The sequence below is a fragment of the Neopsephotus bourkii genome, unplaced genomic scaffold (assembly GCF_033783945.1).
Source record: "Neopsephotus bourkii isolate Nb327-2 ecotype Australia unplaced genomic scaffold, CSIRO-AGI_Nbou_v1 NB_481, whole genome shotgun sequence".
Taxonomy (NCBI): Eukaryota; Metazoa; Chordata; class Aves; order Psittaciformes; family Psittacidae; genus Neopsephotus; species Neopsephotus bourkii.
In genome coordinates, this window is record NW_026900982.1 from 710,769 (window position 1) to 729,373 (window position 18,605).

The following is an 18,605-nucleotide window of genomic DNA, read 5'->3' on the forward strand; positions in this document are numbered from 1 at the left end:
GTGCACTGCCCCTTGCCCTCACTGGGACACTGTATTACTGCAGCCTAGTCTTCATTACACTGGATGCAGTCTTGCAGGCTCAGACCCTGTCTGAGGTCACTGGTGACTACTCTGAAGTCTGTGTGGTCTTCTTCCCCACCACTGCAACTGGTGATCCCAGTAAGAGGATCCTGGGTGACCTCCCACTGCTGCAAACAGAGCCTTGACCAAGGCAGAGCTGCCTTTCCACCCCGGTGGTGCACCAGCACGCACAGCCAGGGGCTGAGCAGGGACATTTTGCCTGCCTGACAGTGACCACATCAAACTGAGCTAATTCCCTGTTTATCCTCAATCTCTCCTCAGCCCATTGCTCATCCCAAATCACAAGAGGAGCTCTGTGGTGGGCAGCTGCCCCCTCTCCTTAGAGTCCATGGATAAAGAGCATCCCGGCTGGTCCCTACAGCACACAAAGCTGAAGTGTGGTGGTGCATTTCTTCCCCCCACCTCCTGTTGGCAGCTCTACGACCTCAGGAAATCCAGACAGGTCATGTCCTTTGTGTTATGAGTTGGGCAGTGAAGCGTCCCTTGTCCGTACCAGGCACTCGTGCATGGCTAAGGCGGGAGGCACTGGCTGTACGAGGGACGCCTGTTGCCTGGCCAAGGTGGGAAGTGAAAGCAGGGATAATCAGTCATCCCCTGACAGCCTTGGAACATTCCTCACCTTGGTCGTAGCCTGAGAAGAATGGTACCACAGTTACTGGAATTTTGAAAATTCCAGTAATTACCAGCTTGGATTGTGGCCAGGGTGGAAATTTACGGGTGACTAAAGTAAATCATCTTGCAACCATACACAGTGTGGTCCTGAGAAAGGCCCTTTGAGCTCCCCTGGGACTCAGCGGGCTGTGACAGCATTTCCCTCTGAGCAGCTATCTCGATTGTGCAAAGTCTGGAGGACTGTCACCAAAAGCTGATGGTGGAGCCTGAGCTGAAGACTCCCCTCTCCTCCTTGCCCCTTGAGATATGGCAAGATGAGGCCTTGGGTGATATGGTTTAGAGCGAGGTGTCCCTGCCCATGGCAGGGGGGTTGGAACTCAATGATCTTAAGGTCCTTTCCAACCCTAACTATTCTATGATTCTATGATTTGATGTGAATATTTCACTGCACTCAAGTGGAATGTTCAACGGGTATACTTTTATACATGCATACATATACACACACACATACACATACATACCTCTTTGCGTTTGTGTGTATGTGTGAGTAGATTGATTCAGATACCCTATAGCAACTATAGCATGAATGCTGTCACCTCAAATCTGTAATCAAGTCACTGTTGTGACTGTAGTAAACGCTATTGTCTCACCTTGTGTTAAATTAGTCAGTGATGGACCTCGACTAACTTTTGTGCTCCACCTTAAATTGTGAATAACCTTAGGCAGCTGCTGGATCTTGTGATCCATCTTAGAACCATAGACTGCTGTTAGGCCAAAAGTGTAAAAATCCCACCTGTGGTGAATTGGTACTTTTGCAATATCATATCAAGATCACCTTTCACTGATATCTTCGACAGTGATACTTAGGCAACCCTAACTGATTATACATGTACCCTTTAGACACAAACCATTGACCAAGTCTGGGACCAAGACTGGCTTTAGCTTCACCTAAACCCCATCAGGAATTCAGAAACCAAAAGGGGTCCGCTTTGAACCTTGCGACTCAATTGGAGGATTTCCTTTTATTTCTTCCATGAGACACAAACCATTGACCTTTTCTGGGACTAAGGCTGGATTTAGCTGTACCTAAAGCAAGGGGATCTACTCTGAACCTCATGATCAGTGGGAGGGTCTTCCCTACCCTTTTGCATCTCTGGTCTCTGTGTAAATCATGATAGCTCGACTCTAACTATAGATTTTCCTCTGTATGTTCCATCCACATAGTAAGTAACAGAGTGAACCTTGCTATTGGACTTTGTTAGGCCACAATTTAGAAATTCACATTAAAACTACTTTTGCTAATAACTTTGATGATTCTGTAGGTGACACTAAACACATTCATGACACTGAGACAGCAGGTTCTTTCTCCTTTATTTTCACGTTATTTCCCCCTCAGCTGGAAAGCGAGGTTTCCACTGGGGGCAGGCTGGATAACACCGCTTAGGCTCAGTACTCGAAATAGGTGTTTTGGTTCTGTCTTTCCTTGGTGCTGATGCTCTTCCCTGAGAGGAAGGTCTGGTAGCTCCGAATGTTCAGAAGTGACACTGGCCTCAAATGATAGTGGGTCTTTGCACTGAGCAGTGGGCTGGGGAGCAGCAGAACACCAAGGATAGTTACGGATAGAGGTGCAGGTAGTGCTCAGTCCTAGGGGTGTGCTCGAGGGTACCCACAGCCCAGCACTGCTCACCCCGGTAGAGCTGCAGAAGCAGGTGAGCTTGCAGCGTTGTCCCACTAAAAGAAGTTGGATTCCCCAGTATTGGACACTGTTAAGATTCAGCTGGACATGCTGCTGGAGCATCTAGTCTAGGTCATGCTTTGCCGAGAAAGGTTGGACCAGATGATCTTTGAAGTCCCTTCCAACCTGGGATTATAGGATTCAAGGATTCTAATATTCCTGAGCTCTGCACATCACCCAAAGCCTTGATGTCACCCATTGCATCAGCACAGGTATTGCTTACTGTTAAGCACAAGGAAAACAGAGGCAGAATTGGGAGATTTTGCCTATGCCACATTTAGGACTGATGCTGCAAGGCCAAGCTGTGCTCTCCTGTTAGCAAACACCCCTGACCTCCAGGCCACAAATACTAATGTACAAACAGCTCTGCTTATTGACATTACCCACATGGGTTCAGTCACATATCTGCATGAGGAGGGACCATGGGGATGGGTAAATGTTTGAAGGGATAGAGGAAAAATACAGATTGTTTTAAACACCAGCACCACTTGTGCTGCTTTGGGGTCACACTGCCTGTCCCTCCAGGAGCTGGTCGAAGCCAAATCACTTCTGTTGACATGGGTCTCAGCAGCAAGGAGCAGGGGTACATAGCAGCCAGTCAGGGTCAGGAGCAGGTCTGGAGATGGTGGCCAGGGAAGCCAAAGGCCAGCTGGCAGTGAGGTACATCTGGGATCAAGCTCAAAGCCTGGTCCATGTTGGAATGGAGGAGGTCCAAGACTGGGCGCTGAGCCAGCTGTGGCACAGCTGCAAAGGTGGGGGCTGGTGACTTTGCGGCTTAAAAGCAGATCCCAAAGGAAAGGAGGTGCCGGCATCACCTCCAGCTTTGCTCACAACAGCTCATATCAGCACCAAGGCTGACCTTGGCCTCTGCCAGCTAAACTCCTGTAAGGGGGATGCGCCCATGGCCCCGACACCATCTGTTTTATTTCATCCACCTTCATCTCTCCTTATCCTACACATTACTCTGCCTTCCCAGGAAACCTGGCCTGTGTGAAGGACAGGCTCCCACCCTCCTGTTTGTATTAGATGGGCAGTGAAGACATGATAAGACACCACAAGCTAGCCAGGAGAGCCACAGCACACATGTTAAATGAAGTACTCCACCGCCATCAATGAACCGCTCTTTTAAACAGCTTCACAGAGCTCCACACACAAAGTTTTGCACATTCACAGGTTTCCAGACCTGCCCATAGCCAACCTCACTGCTGTGCTTGCAGCACCACCATCACTTCCCATCTCACAGCAAGGGGGATCCAGCCACCTCCGGGGCTGTGCAAGCAGGACAGCGGCCAGAGAGGCAGAGGCATAATCCAGCTGCCCTGGTTGGTGTCCGCAGTGCACTGGCAGGGGTTGCCCAGAGAAGCTGTGGATGCCCCATCCCTGGCAGTATTCAAGGCCAGGTTGGATGGGGCTTGGAGCAACCTGGTCTGGTGGAAGGTGTCCCTGCCCATGGCAGGGGGTTGGAACTGGATGAGCTTTAAGGTCCCTTCCAACCCAAACCATTCTGTGATTCTGTGTACAAGGACAGGAAGAGAGCTGGGTTGTCCAGCCTCGAGAGAAAAGGGCAAAGAGGGATCTTGTTATTGTCTACAGCTACCTTATGGCAGGTAGCAGAGATGAGACCATCTAGGAGATGTAGACATGTAAAAACTGGAGGATGTACCTTGAATTTCGAGGTGCACGCTGACAGTAGTGGTGGCACAAGTTATAACATAGGCAGATCCAGACGGATACAAGGGAAACACTTGATCTGGAGACCTCTGAAGACAGCAGAAGGGTTTGGGGCTTTTTTTCCCGTCAGATTTTACACTCCTGTTGAACCACAGGAATGCAGCACTAGAGGGCACCCACGGATTTGTGCTGGCGCTGGGTCTAGCTGCTTCTCACCCCAGCTCAGCTCTCGGTCCTGGGCTGGCAGCATTGTAGGTGCCTTTTCAACTCATTCCAGGTCCAGGGTAACCATCCCACAGGGGCATTATGGTGCTCAGAGCTCAAGCCAAGAGGGAATTTGGGATGCCAGTGGAGAACAATGCACTCAGCTCCGCTGGAGCTGAGCAGGGCAGTGGGGCTGTCAGTGCTATGGGTGTCCACCCAAAAGGGTGGTGGGACATAATGGTGGGCTGTGCCACAGGGCACAACAGCCAGTAATACACAGCACATGGCTGTGAACTTAGACCGTCTCAGTTGAGTTTGCCCACTGGGAAGATGCAAAGTCTCTCTGCAGGAGTTTGGCCCCTTTGTTCCCTGAATTTGGGCTGGGTCTGCACTATTCCACATCCCCAGAAAGCTTCCTTTCCCTTTATTCTTGATAAAACATATTTATGACTATTTCATAGAATCACAGAATGGTTTGGGTTGTAAAGGACCTGAAAATCATCCAGTTCCAACCCCTTGCCACGGTCAGGGACACCTCACACTAGAACACATGGCCCAAATCTGGCCGTGAACACTGACAGGGATGGAGCATTTACCACTTATTTTTGCAGCCTGTTCCAGTGTCTCACCACCCTCACAGTAAAGAACTTCTTGCTTTTATCTAACCTGAGCTTCCCCTGTTTCAGCTTATTTCTATCTCCACTGTGTGGTGAAAAATATCCAGCTCCCTAATCCACATTTCAGCAGTTTTCTGCCTAATTCTGTCTACCCCTGTGCCCCAGAGATGCTGACAAGCTCCTCTGCATGGTCCAACCTCTGCAGCACCCATCCTGACATCCCCAGGAAGAGAAAATGCCCTATGACTCTCTCAGTGAGGTGTTTTGGTGCTGCTCAGAGCCACCACAGCTCTTCCACGAGGAACATAAATGGAGATCCATGAGGGATAAGGAATACCGAGGAGCTTTGCTCTGTAATGTCTTCTTTTTGCCTTTCAGTTTCTATGACCTCCTCCCCTCTTCGGGGCCCTGTATTGTGGAGGCACATAGCCAGCAGAGGACTGGATCCACCAGCTCAGAGGAGAGAAACCCCAGCACTGCCTATGCCCAGCTATGGGGAGGCAGGACGCAGCTATAGGATGGGGTTGGGATTACCCCATCAATTCATGGCCATAATGACTTGGAGACCTCGCTTATTTGTGATGGCTTGGGTGGTCAGTGGGCAGCCCAGGGGACTCACCTTTAGCCAGCTCACATTTGGTTGCTAAAGAGCTTTGTGATGGCTTTGAAATGAATAACAAACACACAGCCAGGAGGTTGCTTGCTTAAAAAAACCCCAAAAAAACCAAAACAACACAAAACACTTGGGATTTCTAAACTGAGAAAAAAGCCTCCAACCTGGCACTCTGCCCACCTATTCTTCCCTTTCAGGTTAATCTCGTTTCTTCTGCTCTCATTTTTCTTAGGAAGGAAGGTTAGGGTGAAGAAGAGGAGGATCAGTGCAGGGCTGGCTCTCCCCAAGACCTTTGTGATTTAGTCCCACTAGCCCTGGGAACTGGGTGCCACCACATCCCAGGGACTATCTGCAGTGCCATTGGTACTCACACGTCAAGTGGATGTGAGTATCTCTCCTTTTCCTTCATGGGCAGCACAAAGAAGGGATGGATGTACAGCATCCCCCTCCTGTCCCAGTAAAAATCACCGTGCTGCTGAGCCAGCTGCAGATCAAGGCAAACAGATGGGGATTTCAGGTGAGTTCAGTGCCCCATGTCTTGTTCACACCAGGACGCTGCAGGGGTTACTTTTGTAAGGCACATGGCAATTCCCTCCCTGCTCTAACCATGCAGAAATGCCAGACACAGTCATGCTCCTAAAATGCCCTGCCTCAGACCCTCAGGCAAATTAACAAGCAGCATCTGTGCTTAATCTGTGCTAATTTGGCAGCTTGGCTTGTGTTGCTTGTGTTTGTATTGCATCGTAAGGTGTGAGCAAGGCACCGGCTGAGGCATGGGGCAAGCATGGTGCCTGCAGCAAGGACTCCTGCAGCCGGATGCTCAAGTGTGGAGTTATTTCAGGGCAGGTCTATCTGCAGCTCTGTTGCATTCAAGAGCCTTCCCTTGTGCTGTGCCTTCTGTTACACCAGCCCTGGGACAGGGGGACCTGGCTGCTGCCTGTGCCTGGGCTTCAGGCACAGCGAGAGAGCCTTGCTGTGTGCATGCAGCAGAATCATAGAATCATAGAGTAGTGAGGGTTGGAAAGGACCTTAAGATCATCAAGTTCCAACCCCCCTGCCATGGAAAGGAACACCTCACACTAGACTATGTCACCCAAGACTGTCCAACCTGAACACTGCCAGGGATGAATCATTCACAACTTCCTGTCTTATGAAGATAGGCTGAGAAAGTTGGGGCTGTTCAGCCTGGAGAAGGCTGTGTGGAGACCTCCTAGCAGCCTTCCAGTATCTGAAGGGGGCCTATAAGGATGCTGGGGAGGAGCTCTTCATTAGGGACTGTAGTGGTAGGACAAGGGGTAGCAGGTTAAAACTTAAACAGGGGAAGTTTAGATTGGATATAAGGAAGAAATTCTTTACTGTGAGGGAATGGTCGTCAACCTCCAGCCCCCAGCACAAGCCTGTGGCCACCCTGCTTCCACTCCACAGTCCCCCATGTCCTCACCTGGTAAAACCTGCTCAGCTCCTGCGATCAGCCACCATCCCGGTTGAAGTGGGTCTGCAGTGGGATGCGCAGGTAGACATCCTGATCCTCTGCTTGACATGTTGTCACCATCTGGAGACCTGGGGGGTATCTACAGGTGTTTCTGAAGGAAAATGATGGGTTTGGGATGTGCCTTCAATACTTACATGGAAAGTGTGGTTACGAAGAGCCATGCTGAGCTCCCTTCTCCTCTATGGCTCTGTAAAATGCCCATGGGAGGCAGCACCCATCTCTCTGGGCCATCTAGTCTAGGTGATGCTTTGCCAAGAAAGGTTGGGCCAGATGATCCTTGAGGTCCCTTCCAACCTGGTAGTCCATGATTCACTTCAGCAAAACCCCAGCTTGATGCCCAGCATTGCATCTGAGGATAAACTGCTGTTCAAGGGATTATGGTGATGGACAGAACACTGCCTTCACAACCCAGGAAATGTTTTCATTTTCCTTTTTAAGCCCCATTCCCTGCATTTTACAAGTGCCCCATGCAGGGGGCTGCTGCTGGTAGAGGAGGGTTCACCACATCCTTGTCTGGCTGTGCACTGAGGAATAGGGAAGGGGAGCAGTTGGTCCCTGTCCTGGCAGAAAACCATTAGAAAGAGTGAGAATGAACGGGATCCCTCTATTCCAAGCACACAGCCCCCAGCATCCAGGAAAGGTAAGCATTCATTCTGGCCAAATGTCTCCTGATGACCTCATGTTCCCAGAAACATGGGGTTTTGGGCTGAGGACGTGGTACCAAACTCAGCTCATTCCTCCCTGGTAGCTTGCAGAGGGTTCAGGGCTAGATGGGGAGATGCTGCAGAGCATTTTGAGGGACCAAGATGGGACCGTTCTCTCCTGGGACAGTCCCAGATGCTGCATAATTTTCCCATAAAGAAATCAGGAGCTCCCTTCAAGGAGGGAATAGCATCACAAGTTTCCCTTTCCAAAACACGGTGCCAGGCTGGGAATTCACCAGGACATGGCACTGGCTGGCCTGGAGAGCTGGGGAGGGCTGCACAGACCCGTTCCTACCACTTCACCTGGCCCACAAATGGAAGTTCCCTTAGTTGTTTGCATATTCAGAGCTAAAAATCCATTTATCCCTAATAAGGAGTGGTAAAACAATAAGCTGCATTTTCCACTTCAGCCAGCCCTGAAAGCTTGTAGGACTCCCAGTGTGTTCTCAGAGTGTGGAAATATGTCATTATTCTCCCTTCAGCTTCTCACAATGGCTGCAAGCAATTGGCTTTCCTACACAGCCCAGTGTGCTGAGGCACTGCTGTGTTTCACAGGAGCCAGTGGAAATTGCTTCTCAGCCAGGCAAGCTGACCCAAGGCATACTGAAGTCAATTTTGCTGCAGTCTGAGATGCTCTGCTTATAACCTGAAACCAGCATTGCAGCTGGTGCTGGAGGCCTTGGCTCAGGTGCAGAGCTGTATCGGTCTGCAAAAGCCAGGAGAAGAAAAAGAATCTTTAAGGGACAAAGAAGGAAATACAGCCCTTTCCCCTTGCTGCCAGGGCAGAGAAAATAGAGCTGCTGAAAAATGGAGGTAACTGAAGGCAAAAATCAAGGACAAACTAATTAGTGCATCCCCTGTTCAATGAGACCCCAGGGCTCTGAGTCCTGTGTCTTGTGCCCCTGACCCCAAGGGACAGGACAAAGGGGAATGACTTTAACCTGACAGAGGGGAGACTGAGATGAGCTCTTAGGCAGAAGTTCTTCCCTGTGAGGATGGTGAGGCGCTGGCACAGGTTGCCCAGAGAAGCTGTGGCTGCCCCATCCCTGGCAGTGTTCAAGGCCAGGTTGGATGGGTCTTGGAGTAACCTGGTCTAGTGGAAGGTGTCCCTGCCTATGGCAGGGGTTTGGAACTGGATGAGCTTTAAGGTCTCTTCCAATCCCAGTCATTCTGTGATTCTATGATTCTAGGGCAAACACAGCACAAAACCCATCCAGCTTTCCCAAGGAAGTCCACTATAGGTGGGTTTTTTACCTTACGCTGCCCAGTTCCCATGGTGTAGCTTAAACCAGGAATGAGGATTTGCACACTACAAACTTTGCTCATATTTGAGCAAGATTCCATCCCAGGGGTTTGCTCATTTATGATTTTCCACAAGATAAGGCTGTTAATCCTGATCTCTCTATTAAAAGGATTTTGCTTGCCATAGCCACTGCCACAATAATGCCGTCAGAGGCCAGATCTAGCAGGTCACAGCTTGCCAAAGGTAATCCTAACCCTCAGCATATTTATATACCTTATACCTAGCTTTGACTGAGGACACCCTTGTTCACCAATTTACAGGATGAGAGAGCTGTGCCAGCACATTCCTTTTGCTCAGATCTCTGATTTAACAGCCAAATAATGATATAATATTTTTAATTTCACAGCTGACCAATTTCCTGATGACATATTTATTTGACCCATATTGATTCCACCCGTCAAATAGTTAATATATGGAACTGAGTTGTTAGTTCCCACCTAAAGATCATTGCTTCCATAGTTGCAGTGGCTTCCCTACACTGATATGATGTGTTCAAAAGTCTATAAGGTTAAGACTCGCTCAATTACTTAAAGGGATTCCTAATAGCAGTGTATTAAATTGCTCTACATTTCCACACACCCAACAATTTTTTACTTTCATATAATTCACTACCTTTTCTAACAGACCTACGTAAGCATTGGCCTCAAAAGCAGCATCGGCTACCTGAAATACAAGCATGATTATTGAGCAATCTATTTACACTCATGTTTGTTCTTGTGCTTCCAAGCAAATCACTTATGACAATCACGTTTAGTTTTCTCGCAGTGCTCAGGGGAAATCTGCCATATATATGGCACCAACAGAGGCTTTGAACATTCAAACTTTAAAATAGCTATTGATGTTCTGAACTTCAAAGCCTGTCTTTGCAACTTGAATTCCCCTTCTAAATATCTAAGTGTAAGGCCTGGTTCATGTCCTGTAACAAGTAATATACGAGCCAATTCATGAGCCTGCGTAAGCGCTTGGTGGCCCACCGTTCACAAGGACTCTGCACAAGAGGTGGTCTGACCCATAACTGTTGATTACACTCTAAGCACTCGCACAATCCCCACAGCTCACAAGACCCCCAGGTTGGAGAAATTAAAGTTGATTCAGTCTATTCATTCAGTCACCGACAAGAGGGGTATTGTGGCTCTCCTTGGGCAGCACTGACTCTTTCCAGGGCTTCACCCACCTAACTGGCACCCACCGTGGACCAGAATCTGTAATTACACACATATAACCTCGACCAGTTAGCTTTACTCCTGCAGGACCCTCTACCCTCGGTTTCCAAATCCTTGTACTAGACCAGAATACCCTGTTTTAGTCATATAACCTGAACCTAAAGCCTGATGGTGTATTACAGCAGGAGGTCGTTAGAGTCTCCTGTCAATTGCAAAAAACTCATAACATATACAGCTTTCTGTGTCCTTGCTACCGGCGTAAGCCCTTCTTCCCCCGTTTTATTGGTTTTCCAACAACTGTTTCAAAGTTGGATGTGTTCATTCAATAAGAGCTTGCCCTGTAGGAGAATGAGGAATGCCAGTGATATGAGAAATACCCCAAGTATTCAAAAACTTAGAAAGTATTGAAGGGCTATAGCTAGGTGCATTGTCTGTTTTGAGCTGTAAAGGTACACCCATAGCTGCAAAACAACCACATAGATGCACGACTACACGGTGTGCAGTCTCACCAGCCAGGGGAGTGGCCCAGACAAAGTGAGAAAAGCTGTCAATATTTTAATTTCTCAAAAGAAGGTACTTGAATCACATTCATTTGCCAAAGTTGCAGAGGTTGGAGGCCTCGAGGATGGACTCCAAAGCCTATACCTACTGTTTGGCCTTGACAATCGGGACAAGATCGCACAATGCCTCGAACATCTGTAGGGACAGTCCAAACTGTCGAACTAACATCTTTGCTTATTGATGGAAGAAGGCATGGGATGCTCGAGCTTGTTGAAAAATACTTACAGAGGGCCCTGCCCATGCTGGGGCAACTAATTTATCCACTTTGTTATTGCCTACACTAAGGCTTCCTGGAAGGCCTGAATGACTGCGAATATGCATAATAAAATATGTACATTTACTATTATTCACAAGATGTAATAAGGTTTTAACAAGATCCACAACCTGTGATTAGCAACTTCTTGTAAAATAGCCCTTTCTAGATGCTGAACAAGGCCTACAACATATAAAGAATTGCAGACAATATTAAGAGGGGTGTCAGGCCATGGCTGAAATACCGCAACAACAGCACTTAGTTCTGGTGTTTGTAGTGAATCGGAGAACTGACCAAGTATTTTCTGCTCTTTGTAACCATCATCTGTTTGCCAGACACATCTGACTGTGTGATTAATTTTGCTTGGATCTGTAAAAACAGTTAATCCTACAACAGGTTTACTAGAATAAAAAGTAACATCTTCAAACTGATCATTCTTTAACATTGTAAACATCTTATGAGGCAGAAAATGTGTATTAAGAGGACCAACAAAATCTATGAGAGCAGACTGGAAAGCAGAGCTAGATTGTTGTGCCCAGTCCAACCATACCCTGGTAAGTAGCAGACAAATTTGTGATGGATCGCAGCCCATAATTTCCTGACAAAGTGAACAACTTCGTACAATTAAAAGAGCGAATACTTCTAACCAAGTAGTTGCAGCTTTGTGTAATTGATAAGGTAAGAAAATTCACTCCAAAATGCATAAAGGATCAGTCTTTTGAAGATCCCACTGTGCTAGTAGACTAAATGGGTGATACTATTGACAATAAACAGAATTACCTGTAAATCTGGATTCCATTGGGAAGCATAATAGTTGGTGATTTTTGTCATGATGTGATCTAAGGCCTCATACTGGACTCTTGATAGAAATCATTTTTGTTCTGCCTTTGACTCGCCCTTTAAAAGAGGCATGAGATCAGTCAAATCATCATTTGTGATTCCACACAAAGGGCGGATCCATTGGATATCACCCATCAATTTCTGCACATCAGACAAAGTTTTTATCTGTGTGACAATTTTAACCTTTTGGGGCCTAATTTCAGTTCTGGAAATGATTCACCCCAGAGACTCCCAAGGGGCTTCACATTGCAGCTTCTCCAGTGCAATTTTCAGACCCAGTTTCGCCTTTGCCTCTGCTGTGCCCACCTTAGAACAGGCATCCATCATTTCCTGAAGACCAGCAGATTTTGGCAAAGCCTGCAAAATACACTTACAAGTGGGGTTAGCATTTTCCATAGCCAGAGACATAAGTACAGACTCTTTAGCACTAGATGCCAAATCAATATTCTTTTCAATAGCCTCTGATAATCTATCAATAAATTGCATATATGGCTCAGTAACTCCCTGCTTTGTTGATGCATACAAAGGATTAGGTTTTCCTGCTTCTGGCACAGCTTTCAGAGCAGCTAAAGCCAACTGCTGTGCCTGCTGTAAAACCTCAATTTTCATGCAATCCTGTACTGAATCAGGGTGAAATTGTCCCTTTCCCAATAACATTTCATATGAGATACCATGCAAAGGGTCAGTAGGATTACGATCTGAATTCTCATCCGCAGGTCTCACAGCAAGCTCCTCAAACCCACTTTTGAAATGTAAGAGCTGCGAAGGAGTTAGCAAGACTCAGTCACTCTGAGACAATCATTTGGAGTTAAAACAGTACTAGAAAGTAAAGCAGATAACATTTGTTGCGTATGTGAGGAAGACAACCCATACTGAGTAATTGCTCCTGTAAGTTCTTTCATAGTTTCCCAGTCTATAGGAGTCCAGATGGGCTGTCCCTGAGCATTTATAATAACAGGAAATGCAACGGGAACATCTATCAGTAAGATAATACCATCTATGATTGCATCCTGAATGCAACCTCGCCATCTCACGGCACTAGGATTAGCTTGATTAGAAGATGTTGAAGTTGGTGGCAACGACACAACAAAGGGATTGATCTTGCCTGGTTTTTCCGGGGCTTGCTCCCTCTCCTTCTCCCCCAGTTTGTCCAAGCAGTCTCGTAGGTCCTGCAATTTTTTATCTAGAAATGTTGTCCATTGTCCCCAGTCCAGCTCATTTTGAGGCTCCGGTGGGAGCGATGCAAGCGGTGGTGTAGGTGGCAAAGGTGGGTATCTAGTCGGAGTTTCACTGTCCTCCTCAGGAGAATCCCACCCTGGCAAAAAGTCTTGGGTTGCCCAAAACAGTTCAGGGCAATAGTGGCGCAAAAAGGGTTTACATTCAGGTCGTTTCGGTTGCTCATTAGACCCTACAGGCTCCCGAGTATCAGCTGGGACTGCCGCCGATAAAGGCACAGGATAGGGGAAAGGCACAGGATCCTCAAACCTTACGGCGCACAGGCTTTTGGTCAGAATGTTTAATTCCTAAAACAGGCGACACTACCATAGCTGTAGGCCGGGCCCTGAATCTAATGTAGGTGCTGACCCCTGCTGTTGTGAAGGCGAGTCAGAGAGAGCTGTAAAAGCGGATTTTGCCACCTGTTTCTCAGCCTTCGTTGCGGCTCGAATCTCTTTCAGCAGTCGCCAGAGGGCAGCGAGAGACTTCGCCTCCTTAAGACCCGCAAGTAACTTCATCCCACAGGCGTGCCCCAATTTCTTCCCAAGTCCCAAGCGCAAAAGCTTCATTAACCCCCTGGATCAGCTCTTCTTTACTCCAGAGCAATAGTCTTTTTAACAGATTATCGTCATACTCTATCCCTCTCGCTGAGAGGATATGCTGGAAGAGCTTAAGGATGGCCGTTTCTTCTTTGCTTAACTGGTTACCCATCCTAATCCTCTTCCAGACCCGTTGGCTGCTCACCTTATTTGCACTGTGCAGTGTCTTCCGGGCTCACAAGGCTCTGTTCCAAGGTATCCACCTCCTAGGCATCTCCCTCCCATGCTGTTCCAGGCAGATCGGATCCAGACGACGTCCCTGTGGCACTGCATTTCACTGTCTTTGCTGTCACGTGCTTTAATTTCTTCAATTTCAATATGAAAATATAGGGGGGTGCCCCACGTTGGGCACCGTTTGCTGCAGGAAATGGACTCAGAGATCAATGTGATCAGACCAAAGCTGTTTATTACAAAGCATCTATCTTTTTTATACTATAGTCTGCATCTACTTACAATAGCTTGCTGTGTTATGGTGGGATACATATACAATAGCCTGCTGTATTATAATTGGATACATATACTTGTAGCACACAGCAACTAGTATAAAATTGGTCAAATAAGTGTATGGGAGCTTAACCTTTAAAACTTGCTAACTGATCACTATTTTGTATCTTAGTACATTCCAGTTTCTTCTTATCTTGCTTGCACCGTTACTCTTGCTTCCTTACCCACGTTCTCCTTCATTCTCGGTTCATGTCGAACTCCACATAGGCACTTGCTGACTTGGGAACGTGGCCATTCTTTGCTAAAAATCCATCCAGTGCCTTGCTCCTTGCCACACTCCACATTGCTGGGAATACTTGTGTCAACATGTACACGTGCCAAAAATGTGGAGTGTGATTCAAGGGTGCAAGCACCCATGCAGACAGAGTGGAGCCCAGCACCCATGCATCGGGTCCCACAGCTCGGGGCATTTTGGTGTTCCTCCCCATAGTGTGGCTGCAGTTTGCCATTTGCCAGAGCAGCTGAAAAAGAGAAGGTGAGAGATCTGGCAGCAAGGCTGCCAGTGGTTAAAGTGGTGAGAGCCCTTTAGATGGGAACCCAACCCCAGAGGGCTGGATGGCTGAAAATGATGCCCTCAGGCACCAGAGGAAAAATAGTATCTATATATAAGGATATAGATATGTAAATATACATATAAACATTAAACTGCGTAACTCCTACAAGCATAGACCTGCCTGTAAGGGAGAAATGGACTCCAGCATCTTGGAGAGCAGCAGCAAGAGGGATCGATGCAAGCCACAACGTAACCCCATCAGCAAGGAGCCCATGGGTGCACCTCCGGCGTGCACAGCACATCCAGCTTTAGCACCCTGGCTGGCTTTATACCAGGGGAAAGCTGCTGGGACAGGTTTGTCCACTCAGGGCAAGGGCTGCCCCGGGCAAGGGCATTGCCTGGCAGTCAGGAGCAGCCCTGGCTGCAGCAGGAGTCTTTGCTTACATGAAACAAAAAGGAGACGTGAAAGAAAACAAGAGAAGGGCAGAGAAAGTATGCGATGATGGCAAGGAGCTGGGGAAGGTGCCTCAGTTGAGAGGGCAGAAGGAGGACGAGCTGAAACACACCACAGCTCATCTGAATGAGAGACATTTGGGGTCTCTCATTGCACAGGAAGACTCTTCAAAGGCTGCATGTGTTACTCACTGCCCTCATGTCATATGCATGAAGGGGTGAGAAAATGCTCTGCTCTGCCCCTCTACAGTCGCGGATACAAAAGACAACCCCTGACCTGTCTAAAACCGCCCGAGGAAACACACAGACATGGGGTTGCAGGGGCAGAGCAGTCGGGAGATGGAGTGTCTGCAGTGCCTGCGTACTGCAGCCTGGGTTAAAAGCTGCACTGGAATAGGAAGGGTACAGGGTGCATGGGGCACGGTGGGCAGTCCCAGGCTGCCAGTCTGGCCATGCTCAGCCCTTACCTGCTGCTACCTGTGCCAGGGATATGGGGCATCCCTGTGCTACAGCTGCCCCCAGAACCATCACAAACACCATCACCAGGCCATGGGAGGAGGCCAGAACCCCTCCACTGGACCCTCTGGCACCCTGAGATCCCCTGCACCCACTCTTGAGCATCCCCTGCACCCACTGCCTGCATCCAGCCAGCCCTCACCACTGCACCCACACCACTGCACCCACCCTGGCGCCGTGGTCTGCACCCCTCCCCAAGAACCCCTGCACCCCTGCCCTCTCCCCTCCTGATGCAGGGGACTCAGAAATCCCCTGAAATGCAAACCAGGTCTGAAGGTTTGCATATTTTAGGCTTTTGGAGTTTTGTGTAACTGGAACAGTGGGCTCTGCTCCTGTCCAGGAGAGCAACCTGGGACCTGTCCTGGAACAGCTTTGGGAAGTTGCCTATAAAAAACAATGTAAGAAGATATAATTGCACACAGACATCTGCACATTCTGTTAAAATAACCCTTATAAATGATGCTTGCTCGTCAGAGGCACCGGGAGGTGTGGGAATTGGAGGGGCTGCTCTTTATTTGCATCTCAATCTGAGCTCTGAGGTGTTTCAAATTGAAGATAAAACAGAAGAAAAGAAACAAAACAGAAATCCAGGGGCTTTCAGCACCCACCTCACGCTAGGACATTACAGTGCCGGCTCTGCAAAGGTCTGCCAGCCGCCCGCTCTCCCAGCACTGCTGAGCTCCTGATGCCAGTGAGATGTGGATTCAGCCACCTTGGAACTGGGGAGAAGCTGGGAGGGGTGGGATCCATGGAGTTTTGGGATGGATCCCCAATGAGTTTGCTACAGGCACAGGAGACCCCATGCAGAGACCTAGCACGTCTTTACAAGCTGGCTCCTCTCTGCAGGGTGGAGAAATGAGGAAATCTGGGTTTGTTAATTGCACTGAATTCAAGAGAATGGGAAAAGCTCTGTGTCGTGATAAATAAATGAATAAAGAATAAATACACAGAAATTAAATAAATAAATAGAAATCCTCCACTCACTGGGAGCTGCTGCATTGCTACAGCTGTGGAGTAACAAGTACAGCTCTGGCATTTCAAAAGGAGTCAGAAGGTTGTCTAGGTCGCTGCGGGCTTGTGACCCAGCATGGGCACAGGTTTCCAATCTGTCTCAGAGGATGAAATGGGCAGATACGAAAGTAAATGGAAAATTATGCAAAAGGCCAAATGGATTTGCCAAAAGTCAGTCCTGCTTGACTGCTTAGATTACCTGCCTTGAAAACTGCGGATCTCCTAGCTGGGGAACAAGAGCACTGATGGGAGGGAACCAACCGTGTCCTGGGCTGCAGCACCAGCAGCATGACCAGCAGGTTGAGGGAAGGCATCCTCCCCCTCTGCTCTGTTCTTTCCAACCCAAACCATTCTGTGAGTCTATGGAAGCACTCTTGGGCTGCCTGCAAAATGCAAAGCCATGCATTAAAGACTGAGGAGAAGGAACTGAGGGTGCCTGTGGGTCCCAGACCTGCTAGGTGATGGTGCTTGTGACCTCGAACACGGCCCAAGGGGTGATATAGAGCACCTGGTACCGCTGCACTTATCCTGGCATGAGGAGCTGCAGATAAAAGACCATCAGGGAAGAGAGGTCCTGTCCATCAGGAGGGGATGGAAGAGCTCGCTTATTTAGTCAAGCAAAAGAGAGGATGAGGGGAGAGGACTGCAGTAGAGAGAACAAGGGAAAGACAGAAGGAGCAAGAAGACAACCATAACCCCGGTGAAGCTGGGGATTAGCAGAAGCAATGGCTTTCCAACAGCACCCACAGAGGTAGAAACTTTTCAGGATTTTAAATGGAGTTTGATCGTGGGAGAGGCACTGCATTGGGATGCTTGGAGCTCCTGTCTCAGACAGCAAAGCTTTGGAGTCCTCAACATCTTCTTTGTCTGCCTGGAAATGATGCTTTTGCAAGATGACAGGAAGCCATAGTCCACATGTCTCTCCTGTAGATCCAAGGACCCTCCATGGATGCACTGACAGCTCAGCCCTGCCAGAAAACTCCAGGCAGAAGTGTCAGCTTTTCTGGAAATGAGTGAGGGTCTTATCATCACTCCAGGGGGAAGACATCACCGGGAAACGGCCTCAAGCTGTGCCAGGAGAGGTTTAGATCGGATATCAGGAAAAATTTCTTCCCCCAAAGGGCTGTCAAACACTGGAACATGCTGCCCAGGGCTGTGGCGGATTCACCATCCCTGGAGGGGTGTAAAGGACATGTAGATATGGTGCTTAGGGACATGGTTTAGTGGTGGGCTTGGCAGTGCTGGGTTAATGATTGGACTCAATGATCTTAAGTGCCTTTTCCAAGCTTAACCATTCCATGATCCCATGACAGAGGACCTGCTGGTCCTAAGGGTGCAGATCTCCCTTAGTGCACCAGGGTAGGACACTCAGTACAGAAGATCTCAAGAGGATGCTTTGCAAGCACTGATTTACACAGCAGAGTTTACCGGTTTGCCTCGGGTTCAGCATTCCCCCTTTTCCTTGCTCACACTTATCCTTCTGTACAAAAAAATGCCTCCACAGCATTTTCCCCTTTCTTTCAGAGACCAATACACACCTACTGCAGCACTCAAAATTACAGATGATGCTGTGAGCAGCTTTGTCCCACAAAGCCTCGGTTCTGCATCCCTGAAACTCTTATAAGTGAAAGAGCCCCGACTGCAGGGAGGAACAATGGCAGATGGACTCTGGCAGAGCCAAGGTTGGGAAGAGCTGAGATGGGAAAGATGGAGTCTGTGAACAGAGTGGTGAAAGATGGCAGGGGACAAGGGTTGCTCCCAGTCCTTTCTCTGCTCCTCCCTTTGCCCTGATCACAGCAGTCATGAATAAGTCTCTGGGATGCTCTCCATGCACCTACAGTGCACAGTTACTGCTCCATGGGGTGGTTCATCAGTGGGGACTTCAGGTCCCTCAGTGTGGGGCTAAATTAGTGTGATTGCTCCCTGGGGAGCTGTGGGGTGAGTGATACTTGACATCTCCCTAGG

At 48.4% G+C, this 18,605-nt stretch overlaps 1 protein-coding gene and 1 long non-coding RNA gene across 2 annotated transcripts in view; both read right to left on the reverse strand.

The window, feature by feature from the left end:
- The window catches only part of ESCO2 (establishment of sister chromatid cohesion N-acetyltransferase 2), a 248,206-nt gene that overhangs the window by 129,979 nt on the left and 99,622 nt on the right, over positions 1–18,605 (reverse strand). The window lies entirely within an intron of this gene.
- On the reverse strand, positions 2,048–7,107 carry LOC133210600 (uncharacterized). The gene is made up of 3 exons (XR_009724970.1): positions 6,975–7,107; positions 5,905–6,017; positions 2,048–2,278 (listed from the first exon to the last, which is right to left on the reverse strand). It is a non-coding gene; the product is annotated as an uncharacterized LOC133210600 (long non-coding RNA).